Here is a 23,989-nt window from a genome sequence, read left to right on the forward strand (position 1 = left end):
AAATGCACATGGCACAGGAGAGACTTCCTTCATTGCATGTTCTTCACTAGTGTCAGGCGACCGAGAGCTTTTATTCAACTATTAAATAATGAACACTTCAAGAGCTTCCAGGTTGTTTACAGTTTGTCAGACACCAAATATGCTTTATGTATTTGATCTGAAATAAAATTCAGTGGAACTCTATAAGGCAGAGTTCCTCATGCTAATTTCACAGAGGAGGTAACTGAGGCCCTTAGAGGGTAACATGCCCAAATTTTGGTTGAAAGCAAACAAAAGAGTCAAGATTTAAAGCATATATGCCTCTGGTCATTCTATTATGCTACCCTGCCCACCATTCACAATGTGAGAGCAGTTCTGCCCTGGGTATCAAGGAGGACATACAGCCACAAACTGTGTGATTCCTGCTGTCACTAAACAAAGTAAAGAGATGAGAAAACCTACACCCATGAAAATGCAAACAGTATGAGTGATCTGGCAGTATAAATGCTAAACACATCATACAAAGAGAAGATACAGAGTGGGGAGGATTGTAGAGTTGCTAAGATTTATCCTCTAGCTGCAAAATCTATTGCTTTTTTTAATAACTGAAGAATCTTATCAGCAAAACCATTTTAGCACATTAGAAAGTATGTTCACCTCCTTTAATTCATCCAGCACATGGGTTTTCCGAGGGTGAACCCTAGATCAGCAGCAAGAGTGGCACCCAGGAACACTTTATAAATGGAAATTCTCAGAATCCACCACAGACCTATTGAGTCAGGACCTCTAGAGTGAGGCTCAGACCTTGTCACATTTTCATAGTTACTACTCTGTCCAACCCAGTATGTAAGCTTTCAGCCCTAATTGCTTCTGTGAGTCTTTGTCTTTCTTGTGAAGGCTCCCATGTCTGTGTAAAAATTACTATATCAAATCTGTATGCTTTTCCCTTGTTACAAATCATCTTCCCAGGTTATTTGGAGGCATGTTCAAGTTTGAGAACGATTGGTTGAATTCAGGGGTCTGTGAACTTTTTCTGTGAAAAGCTAGAGATGAAATAGTTTAGTCTTTGGGAGCCATGTGGCCTTGTCCCAGCGACTCAACTCTGCTGTAGTAGTGTGAGGGCAGCCGTGGCAAGTACATACATGAGTGATCATGGCCATTTACATCAAACTTTCTTCAGGGACACTGAGATTTAAATTTCAAATAATTTTCATGTGTCACAATGTACTCTATTCTTCTTTTGATTTCTTTCAACTATTCATAAGTATAAGAAGCATATTTGGCTTTTGGGTTGTACCAAAACAGGTGGCAACTGGATATGGCTTCATCATTTCCCAACTCTGTTGCAGTGTCTAGAAATAGCATGGCTTTTATTCCAGCAGGGTTTTTATTGCGTGTCTTAGCTCTGCCATGCACATATTAGCTCTGAACCTTGGAAACTTGTCTCATATCAAGCCTCAGTTACATCACCTATAAAATGGAGTTAATAATATTTTCTCATAGGATTTTTTGAGACAATATATGTTAAAAAAAAAAAGAACCTCGCACCAAGTAGGTGCTCAGTGTGTGAGAGTCCTCTACAGTGTTTGCATAATCTTTCATTTTGCAAGTAAACTGCTACAAAAATTAAGTATGTTCTTATGGCATGACATTTGCCCAGAACAGTAGTGACTCCTGAAATATGTTCTCCCTAACAAGGGAACTCAGAAGCACTTCCCTTGCAGAGGCAGCACTCCGCCTTCCCTCAGCAGGCTGTGGTCTAATCCAAAGTTTACAGGTCTGGATATCCATGTCAGACCCAAGATTCAGACTATGGCTTCTTTACTGGTGACCAAGACAGTAACAGATAGTTCAAATTAGAAAACAGAAGGAGTAAAGCCATTTCCCCTTCCTTCAAACCACAACACCACAAAGCAAAGATGTTTGCATTTCGAGATGGATAACTGTGGATAATTTTCACACCCGCAAATAGAGTTGAATAGGTGCAAGCTGGTCACCTGTGCTGAAGGTAAACAATTGGCAACCAGTGGAGCAGCTGGTCACACAGAAGTGTCCGATGTCTGTATATTGTTTGATTGGCTACTTATTTGGCAAAGAAAATATCCTGGTGAGTTGCTAATTATGACAAGTCTAGCCCTTGGCAAAACTGAATATAGTGAAGTGTGTCTTTCGTATTGTCATCCAAGCAGTGTGTAAGCCACCTGTTTTAAGCAACCTCTGTTGCATCCAGAGGAAACAAAAATATGTTATTTGGAAAAAGATGTGCTATTTATTCATTGTGCAGCTTGACATCCATTTCAATTACTGGTTTACCAAGGGAGGTTTTGTAAATGATATACTATGCTAAGAGCAGAGGCTAATATCAGAGACTACATATTTGCTGTATCACCTTAAGCAAGTAACTTAATGATCTTGCATTTTCCTCATTTTTAAAAGTAGTAAGACTAAGGCTCAGAGGAGTGGTGTGAAATGATACAGGAACATGCTTGGGAAGAGGTGCAGCCAGCCTCTGTTGCTGGAGCCGGCCCCCAGAAAGCACACTTCCCAACTCCAGTCTCTGCGAGGGTACATTGGTAGCTTGGAATCAGCCAAGTGGGAGTACTTACATACAAACAGGGCTTTTTTCAGTCAGGGATTTTTTCTAAATTATTGATTGATTGATTGATTGATTGATTGAGAACTGGCGCTTAAATGCTTACTAGCACACCACTGCCCCCTTTCAAACTCCTGTCCCAGGTGATTCCCTACATTGTCCTCCTCAGTGTGGAAAGAAGAGTTTTGTGCCTGACATTTCAGGCTTTAACCAGAAGTTACAGGGGAGATATGTTCAGGAAAAGAGGCCTTTATTGGCATTATGGAATTGTTGCATTTTGGGGCACAACAAAGTTGGAGACAAAGTTAACAAAGTCTGCCTATTCATAAACTTGGAGTACATATTATTAGTTCATACACTTTATTTGAGCAGAAGCTTGATGGTATGGGGAAGGAGAGAGGTTTATTCAGTAAAAGGGGAAATGTATTGAGAAAATCTCTGATTGGCAAGTGTTCTATTAAGGTAGAATTTTAGGAAATGGGAGAGACCTTCTAAATGTTTTTCAGATACATTTGGTGGTCCTTGTTTGGCTGCAAGGGCACAAGTGAAGAGCCTGAGGACATTTTCAAAGATAAAGGCTCATGTAAATTTAGGGGAGGAGATTTTTCATGGAGGTCAGTGGGGGTCTTTTTCTGTGGCCAAACTGTTATAATGTTGCTAATGGCATTTGGCTGCCATGGAAGGAATTCTCAGAGAAAATAATCTTTTGTAATAAATGTAGGATAATTTATTTAGCTAAATAGACTATCTACTTGGATAAACATATCCGGTAAGCTCTTGGAATCATAGCAAAATTTTGTGGATTTAAGTTAACTAGACTGGATAAGAGCATGCTTTCATAAAAACCAAAATTCTATAATTATGCAAACTTTGAACCAATATTGATGTACATTAAAATAATGTTCACCAACTTACACATTCCATTCGCTAACTCTGTACAGAAGTGGGGGAAATATTTTCACTTTGTAAATAAATTATTAAGGCTTGAATAGTAATTTGATATCACTTTGCCAAATATTAGAATAATATAGAGCATTTAAATAGATTTTCGGAGCAGAAGATTTGTGGCTCGGTTTGAATACCTCAGTGATAGGAAGCTCACTACCTCAGGAAACAAAGTATTTTTTTGTCTTATTCCAGCTCTATAGAGGCATAATTGGCAATGTTCAACGTATACGACATGATTATATGTGTGTATATATATGTGTGTGCATGTACTGCCTAATGATTACAACAATAAATTAATCAACAAACCCATCACATTTATTTTGTGTATATGTGTGTTTGTGTGTGTGTGTGTGCTGTGGATACTTGCAATTTACTCTCCTAGAAAATTTCAAATAAACAAAATAGGGTTTTGTAACTATAGTGACCATGCCGAACAGGAAATTCCAGAACTTATTCATCTTAAAGCGAAACTTTTTATTTTTGGCTAACTTCTCACTCCCCACATGACCTATCCTCTGGAACTCACTATTCTTCTCTCAAAGCGAAACAGTTTGGGTGTCAGAGAATCCTTCCTATGGTTCAACCAAGATCTGCCTCTGTTGTTCTTCAATCCATTGCCTACATGTTGGCCTTCAGAACAACATGGCTTCTTTCTCATAATCAGCCTTCAGTTCATGTGGGCAGGTAACTACTGATTTCCTCCAGCTCCTCTGTGTGATAAGCCCTCTCAGTTCTCCCAATGCTCAAATCAAAACCTGCATTATGAGACTTCTCAGACCTCGCTGTGACCTCCAGAGCAGAGCAGTAATATGTTAACATTTCTCTGAATAGCGGGACACCATATTACAGTGTGGACTGGGCAGTACTGAAGATAGTGAGAAAGATACGCTCTATGATATCTTAAAATTGTTAATATTAATTGTCAAGACAATGGAAATACTCAAAGTTGATATCTATTACTCAACACATCTACTGTAAGCAAGCATGAATACCAAGTCAGATGGCTGCCTCTGCCACAAATTTCTTTCATGTTTTTCTGTAATGATATTAGAGAGTTCAAAATTATATGACCTGAATATCTAAAAGAGAAACTGAAATTGATTTATTCTTGTCTTTCCCCTGAATTTTAGAACATCTCATTTCCTAAAGTCACAAGTCTGACTCTCACTAAAAATTTGAATTACCATATGATCCGATAATCCCACTTCTGGGTATATATCTCAACGAATTGAAAGCAAGGTTTTAAAGATATATATATATATATATATCTTTAAATATATATAAATGTGTATATATATGTGTGTGTATATATATATACACACACACACATCCATGTTCATAAGAGCATTATTATTCACTAAAAATTAAAAGCCAATGAAGTGTCTGTGGATGGACAAATGGACAGAGAAGATGTGACCTATTCACACAATGGAATATTATTCAGCCTTAAAAAGAAAGGAAATAAAGACAAATGTTACAACATGAATGAACATTGTAGACAGTATGCCGAGTGAAATAAGCTAGTCACAAAAGAAAAAATATCATACGATTCCACTGATATGACATACTTAACATAGTGAAATTCACAGAAACAGAAAGTAGTATGGTGGTTGTCAGAGGCTAGGGAAGAGGGGAAAATGGAGAGTTTTTTAGCAGGTGCAGAGGTTCAGTTTTCAGGATGAAAAGAGTTCTGGAGATGGATTGTGGTGCCAGTTGCACCACAGTGTGAATGTACTATGTCACCTGTATGTTACTACAATTTTACAAACGTATCAAAGACACTGTTTTCTGTTTGTTTGTTTGTTTGTTTGTTTGTTTGTTTTTTCGGAGTCTTGCTCTTGTCACCCAGGCTGGAGTGCAGTGTCGCAATCTCGGCTCACTACAACCTCCGCCTCTTTCAAGCGATTCTGCTGCTTCAGCCTCCGGAGTAGCTGGGATTACAGGCGCCAGCCACCATGCCTGGGTAATTTTTTGTATTTAAGTAGAGATGCGGTTTTGCCATGTTGGCCAGGCTGGTCTCGAACACCTGACTTCAGGTGATCTGCCCGCCTCAGCCTCCCAAAGTGCTGGGGTTATAGGCATGAGCCACTGCGCCAGGCCAAAGATGCCCTTTTTAGTGGAAGGAGGCTTAATGCAACTTATGTGAACATGTAAGATCCCCATCGTAGCTCCACATGGACTCCTGCATTAGCAAAGCTGTGCATACCTGGTACCTCTCCAAGGGCATTACTTTCTCTCTGCCTTTCCGTATCTCTACCTTAATGAATTCTACAGTATGTCATGATGGCTTCTTGTTGGCTTTAATCTCCTTTGAGCAGATAGTTAAAATATTTGCAGATCAGGTTTAAAAATCAAACAAAAAAGTTACTTCCTGACTTTGTACCCACATGTTAGTTTTGAAGAAAAATAGTACTACCTTTATTTATTCATTCTTTTATTCACTTTGACATAGACTGTCTTTCCTTCAATAATTCAACCTGATAATTTATTTAAAGAATATAATCCAGGCATTAAAAAACTAAACCAAAAAATCCTCCAGTGTTCAAGCTATGAGCAAGTACAATTCTATCCATTTACAGAGAGAAATATTAATTGAATATTTACATCTTTGTATTTTTGTTTAAAATTTGTTGGTATATTTTGTATGTATTTAAATGTTAGATATTTGTCACATGGGGAATGCTGTGTAAAGAATAGTAAATACAAGTAAAGTTCTATTAATCCCCGAAGATTTAAAATTATAAGTGTTTGCTTTCATTTGTAATATATATTAAATCAAATCCCTTCAATAAAATACTAAATGTAAATTGCTTCCCAATTTTCTAATTCTACACAAAGTTTTAAGTTAGTAAATGAAAATAATCTCTTCCTCTCTAAATAGCAAATAATATAATTAAATAAAATTAACAAAATAGAGTGCAAAGAGTAATATTAAATATTTATCTTGATAAGATTTTAAATAACGTTTAGTATAATATATTCACTTTGTAATGTACTTACTTTGTTTATTGTTTTGTATTTCTTATAAATATTTTATTGCTTCATTAGTTAACTACAATAGGCTTTGTGATTTCTAAACACAGGCATTAATTAATTCTCCTTGAACTAAAACATTGTGTCTAGTATTAAAGATTGCTGAGGCATTCTCTACCTTATGATAATGGCTACATTATGAAAAAAGTCATTTTGAGAAACAAAGATAATTAACTCCTTATTTGTTGACCTATATTTGATCTACTTTCAGAATAGCAATCCTCACTAAGTACTTTGTGGTCTTTTAGGTGGTGTTCTTGAAAGTCAGCATGTTATACTTCAAAGAGTTGCAAGTTTGTTTAAAGGGGGAGAAAATACATAGTTTTGTCTTTGTTGGCCATATTGTCTATGTTTCAATTACTAAATTCTGCCACTGTGTCATGAAAGAAGCAATGAACAATACATAAATGCATGGAAGTGGCTGTGTTCCAACGAAATTTTATGTATGAAAACGGAAGTTTACATTTTATGTAATTTCCATGTATCCTAAAATATTATTCTTTTTATTTTTTTCAACGATAAAAAATTCTTTATTCAAAAATAGGCTAGATTCGATGATGATATTAAGAGCAATGATAACAGTGATAAGATTTTTTTGGTAGGTAGGATGATGATCTCATTAATTAGCTAGGGTCCTTTTCATGTTTATAGGCAGTGTTCTCACAAAAACTCAGAACACAAAAGGCATAAGTACCCCCATGATATTTAGTAGTCCTTATGATTACATGACTATAAATGTCCATAAGACATCCTGGAGTCAAGAGAAGATACAATGTCTTTACGCTCTTTGAGGATCCGATTTGCTATATGACAGACATGTGATACCTGACTCATGAAAGAAAGAATCAAAATTGTGTATAGATAGATGGATAAATAAACAGATAGATAATTAGAGAGAGATTGAGAGACAGAGAAAGATTAATCGGGAGGGAGAGCCTGAGCAAGCCTGGCATGTTAACACCTAATGATAAACAATACCAGCGGTAATATGATTAATAGTTATTAATATTTTGTTCATAATTATCTTCTTTTCTCTTTTGAGCTTTGCTATGACTAATAATAAAATAATATTTTTTATATAAATTAGGTGGGGAACCCTGAGGAAGCAGTCTCAACTTGGAAACCATTCCGCAAGATTATTATACTAGACACTACGTAGATGGTCCAGCCAATTTATCTCTGTGAGGGGTTTTCAGAATCATCTGTAAAAGGCTTTCTTCCTAATTGAAGAAAAAGTATAGAAATGCATATTTTTTACAAGAGCATGATCCAGGGGTAGGATGAGCAGGTGGGGATGGTGGGGAAGAAGACTGTGGACCACTGTGAGTACACTGGATCTATGACTCAGACTGTTCTCTGGCTTATCTTTTGTACATATTTTTGAATGTGAGACTCATGGAAGCAAAACAACGTTTCTCTTGCATCTCTGTAAGATTAAAGAGAACATAGGTTGGAACTGTTTCATAGCCTATTTGCCAAAATGTTTCCTGTTTTCCTTGTTCCCAGTAAGTGAAAACATGAGGAAGGCAAGGTGATCTTAAAAGCAAGCCAAATCAGAACAATCATTTATAGACATTGTGTTCCAGGGGGCATCAGGAGCATCTTGACAAGTCTGGACATTCTGGTCTTCACTCCAAGTGTTATCAGCAGCATGAAATCTCACAATATCTTATTAGAAGAGACAAGAAAGAAAATGGCAGCCACCGTTGAGCAGCCATAAAAACACGTAAGAAAATAGTTTCCGCCTGAGAATGCCCAGAAGTCTGGAAACTATCTCCATTTTCAGTAAGGCAGTTTTTATTGGGAGCTAGTTTTTAACACCAGAACGTAGGAAAACATGAATTATAGACATGGAATTGTGGATGTTTAGATCAGTACATTACAGAACAAAACAAAACTGAAGACAAATAATGTTATTTTTCCAATGTCACAAAAATAATTAGACTCAAAACTAGAGTGACAAAAAACTGAGTGAATTGTCCTTCCCTCTTCTTTCCATTCCCAATGTATTTGTTATTAAAATTTTTTAATGTATTCTGTCTTAATTTTGGTACTGATGAACCTCTCTTCTCAGTTCTATTATAGATACACACACATGCACACACACATGAAAGTTGAATAAATCAGCCTATGTAAAAATAATAAAAATAAGCTTTATTTTCTTTTTCACTGTTAAGAAAAAAAGAAAACTAAAAAAAAAAAATTGGGCTACTTAAAGCAGGACTGGGACAGAGATTAATTAACACGGAGTCTGATAAAAGTTGTTTTTCTTTTGGCATTTAAGATAAAACTGAAGACCATAAACTTATATTATAGAAGATGGGATTCATGATAAACGACAATATGCTATAGAAAAGTAAAATAATGATGTTATGTTGTTGTGTTTGCTTTGTAATACCTGGATAGTTTCTGAGTAGAGGAAAAAATTTCCAGTCTGGTAAATTCTTCATGTTTATTTTTAAGCCTTCCAATGATCAAACAGAGAACTAAGACCATATGGCTCATGAGAGAAAATAACTAATGCCCTTTGTAGATTGCAAATTTCCTCATTTAAATCTAAGTGAATCAATGTTGGTGTTTTTCATCTTGGAAAGTAGAACAAGCCTTAGTTTATCTCATGGGTAAACTCTAAGGACAGATTTAGGAATAATCCAGCCCACATTATAGTGAGACAGCCGAGGATAAAGGGGTCCCAGAGAAACTCTGATCAGCCTGCATGTGGAGAGGAGTGTGCACTGGGGTGGAGCCTTGGGAAGTTAGCATCTTCTGCAGGGGGAGGAGCCTGGCCTCTCCTGTTCCGGGGGTAACCGGGGAATCTATCTGTGAGGCAGGAATCCTACTTGCAGGACTCCCACTTTGCTGAGAGACCCCGTTTCCATTTTTTTAAAAACTTTTCACCCAATAAACCCTGTTCTTCTCACCCTTCAAAGTGTCTGTGAGCCTAACCTTTCATGGTTGTGTAATACAAATCAGGCTTTAACTGAACTAAGGAAAAAGTCCTACAACAATAGTATTCAATCTTTCAAAATATTTCATAGTTAATCTATTTGGCCTACAATGGTGATCTCAAAAGAGTCTTCAAAGTCTCATCCCTTTAGACTCAGTTTAGAAGAATGATGTTTTAAAATATTTTAGTTAATTAATTATGAAGATAGTAAGTGTTTAAAGATGTACAATATGGTAATATAATAGATATTCACATAAAAATTTGTGAAAAGAGAGTATCAAACACTACAAAAGCACTTTGGAAACATTTTCCTTGCAGTGGAACTTACCAAGACATTATTATTTAAAATTTATACATTATGATAATAAACATTTCAAATAAAATCTAAAGGAAATGTTAACTCTTATTAAACCAAAGAAGGCTCTTAACATCTATTCACCTTGTACTTCAGTACAATTAAAAACAATTTGTGGATAGAATCATTTTTCTGAGGAAAATAGGAAAAGCATGAATCCCCTTTAAAAAATATGGTAACTATTTTCTTCTAAATAGTTAAGTCATAATAGGAAAACTGTTCTGATACAATTAAAAAAGACCCACAATACTAAGAACTAAGAAAATTATGCCTTTAATTTAAAAGAATCTACTTACGCCAAGATTGATAAGAATCAGATGCTGGAATTAGCTGACAAGGAATTGAAAGAAGGTATCATAAAAGAGTTTCAACAATGATTACAAATTATGTAGAAACTAATGAAAAAACATAAAATATCCATAAAGAAAGAAAAGTGTAAAAAAAGATTCAAATGGAAATTATAGAACTGAAAAATAAAACAATCTTAATTTAAAAACTTGCTGGGTGTTCTTAACAATAGATTGAATATAATAGAGAGTAGAAACAGTGCACTTGAGGAAATAACAATAGAATTTACACAATCCATAAAAATAAAGAAGACATACACCAAAAAAAAATATAGAAACAACTTTGTATTATCCAGGTACAGAGAAAGAAGAGAAAGCATAGAGTTGCCAGGATATTTGAAAAAATACTAGCTGAAAACTTCCCATGATTTTCAATACGCACACTCATACATGCAAGATGCTAAGCAATTCCCAAACAGAATAAACCCCAAAAAAGTAATACCAGAACACATCATAATTATAGCCTTTAAGGATAAAGAATGCCAATTCAAATGACAGACTTCTTGTCTTAATCCATAAGGCAACAAGGAATTGACACAGTATCTTCAACTGCTAAAAGAAAAGTTATATTGTCCCTGAATTTTTTATCCACCAAAAATATGTTTCTGGAGCAAAGGAGAAACTGAAGCATTCTAAGACGAATGAAAACTTTTTTAAAAAGCCTCTAACAGGCCGGACACAGTGGCTCATGCCTCTAATCCCAGCACTTTGGGAGGACAAGGTCAGTGGATCACTTGAGGCCAGGAGTTCGAAATCAGCCTGGCCAACATAGCAAAACCCTGTCTCTACTAAAAATACAAAAAATTAGGTGGGTGTGGTGGTGCACATCTGTAATCCCAGTTACTCAGGAGTCTGAGACACAAGAATTGCTTGAACCTGGGAGGCTGAGGTTGCAGTGAGCCGAGATGTTTCCTGCACTGCCTTCAGCCGGGGTGACAGAGCAAGACTCAGTCTCAGAAAAATAAAATAAAATAATAAAAGAAACCTCTAACAGACCTATCTATCCTTCTAAATTGGCTAAAAGAGTTGGGATGTGGTAGTGGCTTGCGCCTTGCCTGTAATTCCAACTTTTTGGAAGCTAAGGTGGGAGGATCACTTGAGGCCAGGAGTATGAGACCAGCTTGGGCAACATAGAAAAACCCAATCTCTACACAAAATCAAATTTTTTTAAAAAAAATTAGCCAGGCATGTTGATGCACGCCTGTAGTCCCAGGTACCTGGAAGGCTGAGGAGGGAGGATGGCCTGAGCCCAGGAGTTCAAGGCTGCACTGACCTATGATTACACCACTGCATTCTAGCCTAGGTAACAAAGCAAGATCCTATCTCTTAAAAAGATGTTTGGCTCCATCCATGTCTCTGCAAAGGACATGATTTCATTCCTTTTTATGATTGCATAGTATTCCATGGTGTATATGTACCATATTTTCTTTATCCATTCTATCACTGATGGGCATTTAGGTTGATTTCATAAATTTACTATTGTGAATGGTGCTGCAATGAACTTGAACATGCATATGTCTTTATAATAGAATGATTTATATTCCTTTGTGTATATACCCAGTATTGCTGGCTTACATGGTACTTCTGCCTACAGGTCTTTGAGGAATCATCACACTGCCTCCCACAATGGAAGCCATGATCCTCAGCAAACCAGCGCAGGAACGGAAAAACAAATACCACATGTTCTGTCTTATAAGTGGGAGCTGAAGGATGAGAAAACATGAACATATGACGGGGAACAACACACACTGGGGCCTGTTGTAGAATGGGGTTGGAAGGAAGGAGCACATCAGAAAGAATAGTTAATGGATGCTGGGCTTAATACTTGGTGATGGGATGATCTATGCAGCAAACCACCATGGTACACATTTACCTATACAACAAAGCTGCACATCCTGCACATGCATTGATAAACTTAAAATAAAACTTGAAAAAAAAACTCAAAATTAACCAATGATCTAAATATAAGAGCTAAGGATCTAGGCCAAAAAGAAAATCTGGCATTGACCCAATAGCACTTAAAAAAAAAAAAAAAAAAAGAAAAGAAAGAAAAAGAAAAAAAATAATAATTGGAGCATAAGGAAGGAAGAAAAAATAAAATACTGGCAGAAATATGTGTAAATACAATACAGTATACTGTTTTGTGTGAGTTTTATATCATATTTGATGACTGAAACAAAAATCATGACCCAATCTGATACTTAATACAATGGTATTTAAAGTGGGCAAGATAAGGATTCTAAATTAAAATGAGGTTTCCACCCTTCATACTTCCCAAGTTGTGGTAAAGCATTCACACAAATACAGTAACTCATAACTTTGGGTTTTTGGAAACTGCAACTTGAAGCAAAATTTAAGCAAAACTTATAACAAAAATAATTTTTAACAATGTTTTTGAAGTCACCTTTGCAAAAATTATAACAGTGAGAAAATTTTGACAGTGAAGAGACCTGATCTAATCAACTCTATCTTGCCTTTTGCCTCCAAATTGCTCTTGATCAAGCTAACTTTGGGAGAAATTTAGTTTATAGTTAAATATCATTTAGTTTAAATGATAATAGCCCTTCCCAAAACTAAACTGCTTTTGTAAAACTAATGAGAGTCCACAAGTTTAGGATTATGAGAGGGGCCCAAATTCTGCTAAAACATAGGCATAGTTACAGGATAATCATCTATTGGTGCAGAAGTCACAAGATTTATAACTTCCTCCATTACTCCAGTAAGTAATGTCACTATTGTAAAACCAAAGAGTGGCTTTCTGAGATGTCTTTTCAGACTTTCGCATTTCTATCAACTAGATGACTTTATCTGGACCTGCAACTCATGATTCAACCAGTTCCGTGGCCCCCACCCATTCGTATACACAGCACACAGGGTCTATTTTCCACACCCCCAATTTTTTTTTTTTTTTTTTGAGACAGGGTCTCACTTGTCGCCCAGGCTAGAGTGCAGTGACACAATCTTGGCTCACTGCAGCCTTGACCTCCTGGGCTCAAACGATCCTCCTACCTCAGCCTCCCGAGTAGCTGTAACCACAAGTGTGCACCACCACTCTTGGCTAATTTTTGTGTAAAGATGGAGTTTCTCTGGTCTTGAACTCCTGAGCTCAAGTGATTCTCCCACATCAGCCTCCCAAAGTGCCGGAATTACAGGTATGAGTCAGTGTCCCCAGTGACAGCCCTATGATTTCATCCCCAGTAAATTAGCATTTCCCTTTCCCAGACCCTTGCCCTCCAACTATCTTTAAAAATCCCTAGCCTCTAAATCTGGGGGAAGATTAATTTCAGTAATAATAAAACCCTGGTCTCCAGTTAAGCTGGCTCTATGGGCAGTGAACTCTTTCTCTATTGCAATTCCTCTATCTTGAGAACTTAGCTCTGTCTGGTGAAAAATTGCTGTACATTATTTCTCTTAAATTTGCAGTTTCCAAGAACCTATCAACCACATTAAGTAAGGACTTACTCTACTTTGATGTGACATATGTATGTTGTACAACTCAGAGCAACACTATGAAAACTAAACAGATACACTAAAAACATTATTAAAAATCAACATAACATTTTTAAAAAACCACCAACCTACCTACCAAATGAGCAAACAAAACTAATAGTCTAACGTTAAATGACGAGTTAATGGGTGTAGCACACCAACATGGCACATGTATATATAACAAACCTGCACATTGTACACACGTATGCTAAAACTTAAAGTATAATTTAAAAAACTAATAGAAGTCAAATATTAAAGTGGCAGACAAGTGTCATCATAATAATTACCTTAAATGTAAGTATTCTAAATACACCAATCACAAGACATAGGTTAGCAGAGGGTATAAAGCAACATGACTCAACAATTTGCAATGCACAAGAAACAATTTAAAATTCAATAATGTAGCTAGATTAAAAGTTAAAAGATAGAAAAAAAATTACCAAGCATACACTAATAAAAACTATTTTAAAAATGAGAGTGGCTTTGTTTACACATGGCAAAGTGGACTTCGTAGCAAGCAAAATTACTAGACAAAGATTACCATTATATCATGATAAAGAATCAAACCACCAATACATTACAATCTTAAATATGCACACACGAAAAGTTGGAACTTCGAAATGAATGATGCAAGAACTGACAGCACAGGACAACACAATCAATGAACAGGTTCTAACTGACATATACAGCATATTCCACCCAAAACCAGAATACATAAAAATTTCAAGTGCCTTTGGGACATACATTAAGTTGTTCCATTTCCTGCATCATAAAACAACCCCAAACACATTTTTTAAATTTTTAAACACATTTCAAATATATATTTTAATGATAGCAGAATCAAACTAGAAATAAATAACACAAAGTCAATAGCAAAATCGCTAAACACCTGGAAATTAAACAATATACTCCAAATAAGGCACAAATACATGTACTTGGAACTACTCGAAAATGAAAATACAACATATCAAAACACGAGCCACCAGATAGAAGAACGTTGAGAGGAAAATATACAGCATTAAATGCTTAAATTAGAAGTCAAGAAAGGTCTCAAATCTGTAATCTGATATTCCACCACAAGAAACTAGGAAAATAAAGAAGCCTGAAAGAAGAAGGAAAATAATATTGATAAAATCAGAAACCAACAAAATTTAAAATTGGGAAAAAATAGTGAAAATCAATGAAACAAAAAAACTGACTTTGCCAAAAAAAAAAAAAAAAAAAACTAAATCAATGAAGCTGTAGCAAGAATGGTAATAAAAAACAAAGAAAACACAAATTATGAATATCAGAAATAAAAAAGGTGAAATCATAAGAGATCTGGTAGTCATTAAAAACAGAATGAGAATATTACATGTAGCCTTATGCTCGTATTTGACAACTTTAAAAAAAGAACCAGTATTAAAAAAAAACCTGCCAAATTAAAGTACAATGAGACAAACAGAATAACAATTACAAAAATTAAATTCACAATTAAAAAAATACTTCCCCCATAATTTTCAAGTCCAGATGGCTTCATTAGAAAATTCTACCAAATATTTACAAAAGAATTAATGCTAATTTTGCACAATCTTTTCCAGAAAATAGAAGTGAGGGAATACTTCCTAACTCTTATGAGACTAGTATTACTCATGTTAGGGAGAAAGTTTCCTCAACCACCTAAGGTTCTTTGCTAAGCTTGAAAATAAAACTGACAAAGACAGGTTAACAGAACAAAAGCATACGCATTTATCTAATAAAAGTTACATGAAAGAAGAGCTTTCACAAGGAAATGGAGATTGAGAGACCCAAGAAACATTGTATTTGTGTGCTGAGTTTGGTGAAAGAAATGGATAGTTGTGAAGAAACATAATTGGACAAACCTGTGTCTGATCCAAAGGTAATAAACTGGGGAGAACATAACAAGGCCTGTTTGTTCCCATCCTTTTCTATGTCTCTGTAAGACATTCCTTTTCCCCGGTTATGGAGCAGGACACCTATCACACAAGGATCTGCAAAGGAGGGAGGAGGTCAGAGAATGAATGATCTTTTTAGGTTTTCTGACTTGCTTTGGGGGAGAGGAGTTCTAGTTTGTATGACTATCCTTGGGTGAGAAGAATCCTGGCTTTTATTACACAACTTGGGTGAAGAAGTTCTGCTTTTTTTTTTTTTTTATGAGACAGAGTCTCGCTCTGTCGCCCAGGCTGGAGTGCAGTGGCACAATCTCGGCTCACTGCAAGCTCTGCCTCCCGGGTTCACGCCATTCTCCTGCCTCAGCCTCCCGCGTAGTTGGGACTAGAGGCGCCCGCCACCTCGCCCGGCTAATTTTTCGTATTTTTAGTAGAGACAGTGTTTCACCATGTTAGCCAGGATGGTCTCGATCTCCTGACCTCGTGATCCGCCTGCCTCGGCCTCCCAAAGTGCTGGGATTACAGGCGTGAGCCACCGTGCCCGGCCAGAAGTTCTGCTTTTTACGGACTGTCTTGGGGGAAGAATGGGAAATGGAAGGAAGTTAGTGGAAAGTCAGAAAGAACTTGCTTCTGAAGCCCTTTGAATATTCTTCAGTTTAAAGTACTCAGTATACCAAGGTGCCATTCTTTGGGATATCGTGTTCTGATCCCCACATCCAGATACTAAAAACAGAACAAAATAGTACAGAAAGAAAGAAAGAGAGAGAGAGAGAGAAAGAAAGAGGGAGAGAGAGAGAAAGAAAGAGAGAGAGAGGGAGAGAGGGAGGGTGGGATGGAGGAAGGAAGGAAGGAAAGAAGGAAGGAAGGAAATAATAGACCAATAACTGTTAGAAACTCAGATTAAAAAAATCCTTAATAAGATATTAGCAAATAAAATCCAACAATGTATATTAACAATTATACATCACGACTGAGTTGGATGTATTGAAGTTATGCAAGACTTCTTAAATATTTTTAAATTAATCAACATAATATACCATAGCAAGAGACTAAAGTAGAAAACTTATATGAACATGCTCATTCACACAAAAAATTATTTAACAATATTCAAGTTCCAATAATGATTAGAAAAAAAGAAAACTCACCTTATAATCAAGAGCAAGGAATGGGAGGCCACTCCCACCACTTTTACTAACTTAGTACTGGCAGTTTTATCCACTGCATTAAGATAAGAAACTGTTCATATTTACAGATGGTATGATTATTTATATAGACAATCCCAAGAAATCTATAAAATATTCCTAGAACCAATACAAGACTTCAGCAAGATGTCAGGATACAGGACAGAGGATTAATTTTAAAAATCTAATTTCTATATGCTAAAATTGAGCAAGCAGAAACAAAAATTTTAAAACATTATAACATTTATAATTAGTAAAAAGTGCACTACTTAGGTATACAATTAAGCATGCATAGCAGAATGATAATGAAAAGCCAAAGAAAACTTAAATTCAATAAAGTATACCATGTTTATAGACTGAAGATTCAACATAGAAAATATGTTAACTTGGCACAAATACATTTTAAACCACTTTTACCAAAATTCCAACAATAATTTTTGTGGACATAGGCAAGTTTATTCTAAAACTAACATGAAAAAGCACAAATCCTAGAATAGTTCAAACAATCTTATAAAGAATCAAGTAGGAAGTCTCATTTTACCCACTATTAAAGTTTAGTATCTAGCTACAGTCATCAACATATTGTTGAATTGCAGGAAGAAGAGACATAGATCAATGAAACAGAATAGAAGACCTAGAAATAAAACTGTATCTACATTTATATGTATACATATATGGATATACATGTTCTCAGTTGATATTTGACGAAAAAGAAAAAGCAATTCAATGGAGGAAAAATGGGCTTTCAACAAATGGAACAATTAGAAATTCATATATCACACACACAAAAAAAACACTCAACCAAAACCCCAGATAGCTCATGCACTTAAAAGTAAAATATAGAAGTATAATCTTTTAGAAAAAAAATAAATAAATTTTTAGAATCTAGGGCTAGGGAAAGAGTTCTTGAACTTGTACCAAAGCATAATCCTTAAAACGGAATATAGGTAAATTGGAACTAATCCAAATTAAAAGGGAAAAAACAAAAAAAATCTGGCCATGGGAAAGCCTGTGTGAGGAGGCTGAAAAGATAATTCTAGACTGTACAGATTGGAAGAAAATACTTGCAAGTCAAATTTCTAACAAAGCATTTTTACCTATATTAAGAGCTCTTAACATGACAGTAATGAAACCATCCAGTTAGAAAGTGAGCAAAATATGTAAACAAATCTTTCACTGAAAAAACTTACAAATGTCAAATAGACACAAGAAGTTGTTCAATTAGACATCAAACCACAATGAAATATCACAGCAGACTATTCAAAATGGCTGACATAAAATTGAAAAAAACGTGACAACAGATGCTGGCAAGGATGTTTATAAACTAGATCATTCATAAAATGTCAGTGAAAATGTCAACAGTATAGCCACCTGGGAAAACTGCATGACAATTTCTCCTAAATATGTTATTACTATATCATCCAGAAATTGTGCTTAAGGACATTTATCCAAGAGAAATGTAAACTCATGCTCTTACAAAAACCTGTATTTGAATGTACATGACAGTTTTTTCCATAATAGTCCAAAGCTGAAATAACCCACTTAATCCTTCAAGAGATGAATGAAGTGTGGTACAACCATATAATGGAATAAGACTTAGTGATACAAATGACAGACTATCGATAGACAAATTGTCAACCTATGTGAATCTCCTGGAAATTATACTGAGTTTTTTTTTTTTAAGCCAATTTTAAAAGGCTACATAACAGGTAGGTTGCGGGGGTTGGAGGTGTGTAGTTATAAAACAGCAATGTGAGGATCCTTGTGAAAATCAAATTTTTTTGTACATTGACAGTGGATACATTGACCTACAAACAAGATAAAAATCAAGGAAACTAAATGCACACAAGCACAAACATACATATCTGCATGCAATGAGTACAAGGAAAACTGAGAAATCTGAAAGAGATGGATGGATTGCACTAATATTAGTATCCTGATTGTGATATTGTACTATAGTTGTGCATGATGTTACTATAGTTTTGCAGTGGAGGAAGCTGCTTAAAGGGCACACAAGATCTTTCAGCATTATTTCTAACAAGTACATGAAAATCTATAATTAACTCATTTAAAATTTCTGTTTATAAACGTTTATATTCCAGATAAAGCAAAGTAAATTGTTTTCACTTGCAGGTCTGATGCATTTAGATGTAATATTAACACCTTACATTGTGTAATAAAAGGAAAATTTTTTAAAGTGTAGTCACTATTAAAAATCAGATGATCAGAAAAATCCTACTGAAATGTATATACTTCATTGTCCAAATGAATGATCATAATAATGATTGCTTACAATAAGTAATAATAGTAATAATGATTGCTGACAATAAGTAATAATATTAATGATTGCTTACAATAAGTAATAATAATAATAATGATTGCTTACAATAATAATAATGATTGCTTACAATAAGTAATAATAATAATGATTGCTGACAATAAGTAATAATATTAATAATGATTGCTTACAATAAGTAAGGCATTGTCTTGTTATTTTCTTTACAACAGTGAATTGGTATAGGCAGCTCTACGATTATCATCATTTCACAAATAAGAAAAAAGAAATACAGATAGATTAAGCAGCTTCCCCATGATAAAAACAAACAAAGACCCCTAAAAGACCATTAACCTTATGTGTTTACAAGTGGGATAAGTAAAAATATAATAATTCTATACAACTGAACCAGTCTCATAGCTATGATTTGAAACAGTGCCTTTTCAATAGGTAATCTTGATTTAAGGAAAATCTTGATTTAATATTGTGCCTAAATTCAACTTCTCAGGGGATGACTTAAACATTAGATTTTTGTTGTTGGTGGTGGGTTGTTTAACTTTTATTTTAAGAGCAGGAATACATGTGTAGGTTTGTTATATAGGTAAACTCGTGTCATGGGGGTTTGTATTACAGATTATTTCATCACTCAGTTATTAAACCTGGTACCCATTGGTTATTTTTCCTGATTTTCCCCCTCCTCTTACCCTCCATCCTCCGATAGGCCCTGGTGTGTTACTTCTCTCTATGTGTCCTTGTATTCTCATCATTTAGCTCTCCCTTAGAAGTGAGAACATGTAGTATTTGGTTTTCTGCTCTTACGTTAGTTTGCTAAGGATAATGGCCTCCAGCTCCATCCATATCCCGGCAAAATACATAATCTCATCCCTTTTTAATGGCTGCATAGTATTTCATGGGATATATGCAGCATATGTATTTTATCCAGTCTATCATTGATGGATATTTGGGTTGAATCCATGTCTTTGTTATTGTGAATAGTCCTGCAGTGAACATACATGTGCATGTGTCTTTATAATAGAATAATGTATCTGTCTTTGGGTATACACGAAATAATGGGATTGCTGGATTGAAAGGTAGTTCTGTTAAACATTAGTTTTAATCTTTCTTTAGAAATGATATGATACAGCCTCAACTTTCAATATCAATGTCAATGTATGATGATCCTGTTTTTACAGGAACTATTATAAATAAGACAATGTTAAGGTATTCAATCCATAGAATGTAAATATTAGGCAAGTAAAAATACTTGCAATGTTTTATTACTTCCTCTTTATGCAGAAAGCTGGACAGCTCGAAATCACATATGAATTTTTCTTCTCTTTCTTTCCTCTCCCACATCCAGTTGCCACCTCTCAAGTTATGAGGAAAATCTAATTGGGTCACAGGGTCATGGCTATCTGTCACTCCTTTTTCATCCTTTTTGCTTTCCCTTTTACTTTTCCTCTAATTCCTGTACACCTGAAGTGGCAGCCGGTATGAGACTGGCGCCCAGAAAATACCATCCTGAAGGACAGCTGAGGGAGGGCACAAGTGAAGAGAGGGGTACGGAAGCTTAGAAGGAGGAGGAAAAGGCAGAAGACTGAGAAGAGAGGAGCAGTCACTAGGTTCTCCCCCAACCCAAGGAAACCTGTTGGATCATTTTCCTACTATCAATATCAAGGGCAGGTTACTAGCACTGCTTGCTGTGCATTTCTTTGTCAAATTGTGGTTCAAGAAGATGCTTTATTAGGTAGAGAAATCCAGATCAAATATAAGTTGATAAAAATCAATAGGTGAATTTAGGAGCATTGAAAGGATGTAATGAACAAATGGCACTGCAACTTATACAACTTAGTAAACACTTACAATTTTTATTATCTGATTTGTTTATAGAAACATTTTGGAAAACTAATAGATTTTTAAAACTGTATGTAGAGTTATATCTGAATTATTTTACCATACTGATTGTTTAATGGCTTGGATGTCACCCCTGGGTTTTCTTTAATGTTAAAACATTGACATGTTGTTAGGATTTGAATGTTAAGTAAGAGGAATAATTGCTTATCACCGTCAACTATTATTGTCTAAGTATGATTTAAGCTCATTGCATTATCCAGGCATTTAACAAGAGCCTAAGGGAATCAGACCAAGAATAAACACACTCTGGGTAAATTAGAGAAAAGAGCTGGGGGGTGCGTGAGGAGGGGAAGGCCTGCCCTGACGGCCCTGTGCGAGCATGTGTGAGGCATCTTTTAGACCTGGAGAGCAGGAAGGCACAGGAGAAGAGATGCCAAGGAAAGTACCATCAGAGAGCAAAGACTCACTAGACATTCCACATTGTTCCTGGATAAATTTTATTTCAGCTTAGTTTTATGGCTTAAGTATTGTGCTCCTATTCAAAACCATTCCACCTAGGGAAGGAAAGGCAGAGCTAATAATGGGGAACATGATTTTAGCTGGGCTTTGTGCCAGGCTTCTGTCAAGCAAGAGAGCTAATACTACTGCAATGTAGTGAGACTGATGTTAGACATATGCATAAGCTTGTGTGTGCATGTGTATATGCTTTTGTGTGCATAGAAGGATAGTTAGGCAGATACAGATAGATATGTTAACATTAAAACCAAACTCTAAAGTTTCTTAAAGAGGTTCAATCTAAGCCAGCGTGAGTGACCATGGCTTGGGAAACTTAGTCTCAAGGAGTCCTGAGAAAGTGCACCAAAGACGGCTGGATTAGTTTGATTTTATGCATTTCAGGGAGCCAGAGATTATGGACAAAGTCATAAATCAATACATGAAGGGTACACATTGGTTTGGCCTGAAAAGGTATGATATCTTGAAGCAAGGCTTTAAAGTTATAGGTGAATTCAGAGATTCTCTGTTTTGCAGTTGGTTAAAGGAGTAAGGCTATGTCTAAAACTTAGAGTCTGCAGAAAAGAACGTTTTAAATTAAGGATGCTATATAGCAAAATTGATGGCCTGCAGAAGTGAATTAACTCTGGCCTTCGATGGCTTTGGATCTGGTTTATAATTTGGTATGTTACTGCCCCAGCTTTCATTTCAGGTCCCAGGGACTCTGGCCTTGCTCCTCCAGGTGTAGCCTGCAAGCAGTATGCTCATCATCATTCAGCAGGACACTAGGACTCGGTCGGGGCTTTGTAGCTGGCAAAGTGAGGGATGCTAATTTAACAGTGCTTCTCAAACTCAGAAACTTTTGTAATGATTACTTGAAATAATATATTTTACTTGGTTGATTTTATACTTTGTACAGAGTAAAAAATTTAATAAAATTGCAAATTTATAATAGTATTACAGATTCTTGATATGCAGTGATTATTATTTGTAATTTAAGAAGAGGGAGAAGGCATAGCATGGAAACATCCTCTCCTTTGTTATTCTGAAACTCTGTTCTAAGAGCTCCTCTTCGTATTTGCTTCCCTTTTGATAATCCCTGGGATAATAGACTCATTGACAGTTGTGCTCATGTGACATTTAAACATATACTGCCTCAGATTTATTTTTATGTATGCAGTTGCTTGTGCTAGATTGTAGTTCCTTTGAGATCTCTTTAAGAATTAAAACAGTAGCTTCCCAATTGTTTGCAGGAGTAGGTATAAATAATAAATGAGAAAAAGCTATTAAAACCTGCCTTATACTACTCATTAAAGTGATGCTTTTTTAAATATTGCCTTTTCTGTTTCCATGATGAGAGAATGAATGAATGAATCAGGCAGAAGGAAACTGACTATAGGCCACTGAGTGGTAGTAAACTAGAAAGGTCTATGGGAAGCTGAACTCTTTCTTTCTCATAAATGAACAGAGCCTATTAAATATGACAAAGTCATTTCAAATCCATTTATAAAATTCCTAAGAGGGTGAAGTTGTAGCACATCTATTTTCATTTCTAATATGGGGTATGTTTTCTCAACAATGGTCTAATAACTCAACATGTGATGTTAGCAATTTTTTTCTCTGTGTGGTAGAAAATATTACCAAAAACCCCAAAGAAACATGATGTTCTTAGCTGAGTGGAAGCATTTTGGCAAATGTTTCTGACAATAGTTTATGTCTCTTGTTATTATTTAACTGAGAATTTTTAGAATGTTTAGAGTTGATTACTTCACATCATTTTAGGATTTAACTATTCTATCAAGAGCTAAGATACAGAATAATACCGATGGTACTGAAAAATGCATTATATTATATTAATATTTGATATAAAAGTCACTAAATATGTAGTTATTTGTAACTAGAATTACTAGATGTCAAAAGCAGAATAACTTTTAGGAAGGAGTCAGTCTAATTCTATTGTATTTCAGGTTAGGCAAACCAGGTTAAAGAGCTGATTGACTGAGACCAGCAATTTGTTCATGGTTTGATCAGTCCCCTACTCTGCCGTGAAGTTGGGATACAGAGAGGAATTAGATGAATTTTCTTAAATGCAAATCACAATAGAGCTCTGATGTGGAGATACAAATTTCTGAGTCATAGGCATGTCAATGACCCAAAGTAATAATATTATTATATTGCTACTGTTGTTGGTGGTGTTTGTTGCTGAAAACTTCTACTTATGAACTTGAGTCCGTATATGAATTAAAGCCATAAATAGAATTTTTAAAAAATGAAAATTCTATGACCCCTTTTTAAAATAAAACTTATTATGGTCATAAATATATACAAGATATCTAGGACAGTGAAGCCCGTGTTTAGGAAGCTATAGCAACAGGAATACAGAGGTTGCTTAGAAACACCTGAGGACAGAGCTCAGTTCCCACATCCTGGGTGGGTGGATGAGCACTGTGATGGGGGAGGTGGCTGACTGTGTGGCTCATTGGCTGGCTGCTTTCTGATGGGACTGCATCAAGTCTCCCGTTTCCACTTTGGCTAAGAGTTTGTAAATCTGGCTTTCCCACTCTCCCATCAGAGCCATACATGTGCTGGCCTCATTTGATGTGATTT

Source organism: Hylobates moloch, unplaced genomic scaffold (assembly GCF_009828535.3).
Source record: "Hylobates moloch isolate HMO894 unplaced genomic scaffold, HMol_V3 SCAFFOLD_24, whole genome shotgun sequence".
Classification (NCBI taxonomy): Eukaryota; Metazoa; Chordata; class Mammalia; order Primates; family Hylobatidae; genus Hylobates; species Hylobates moloch.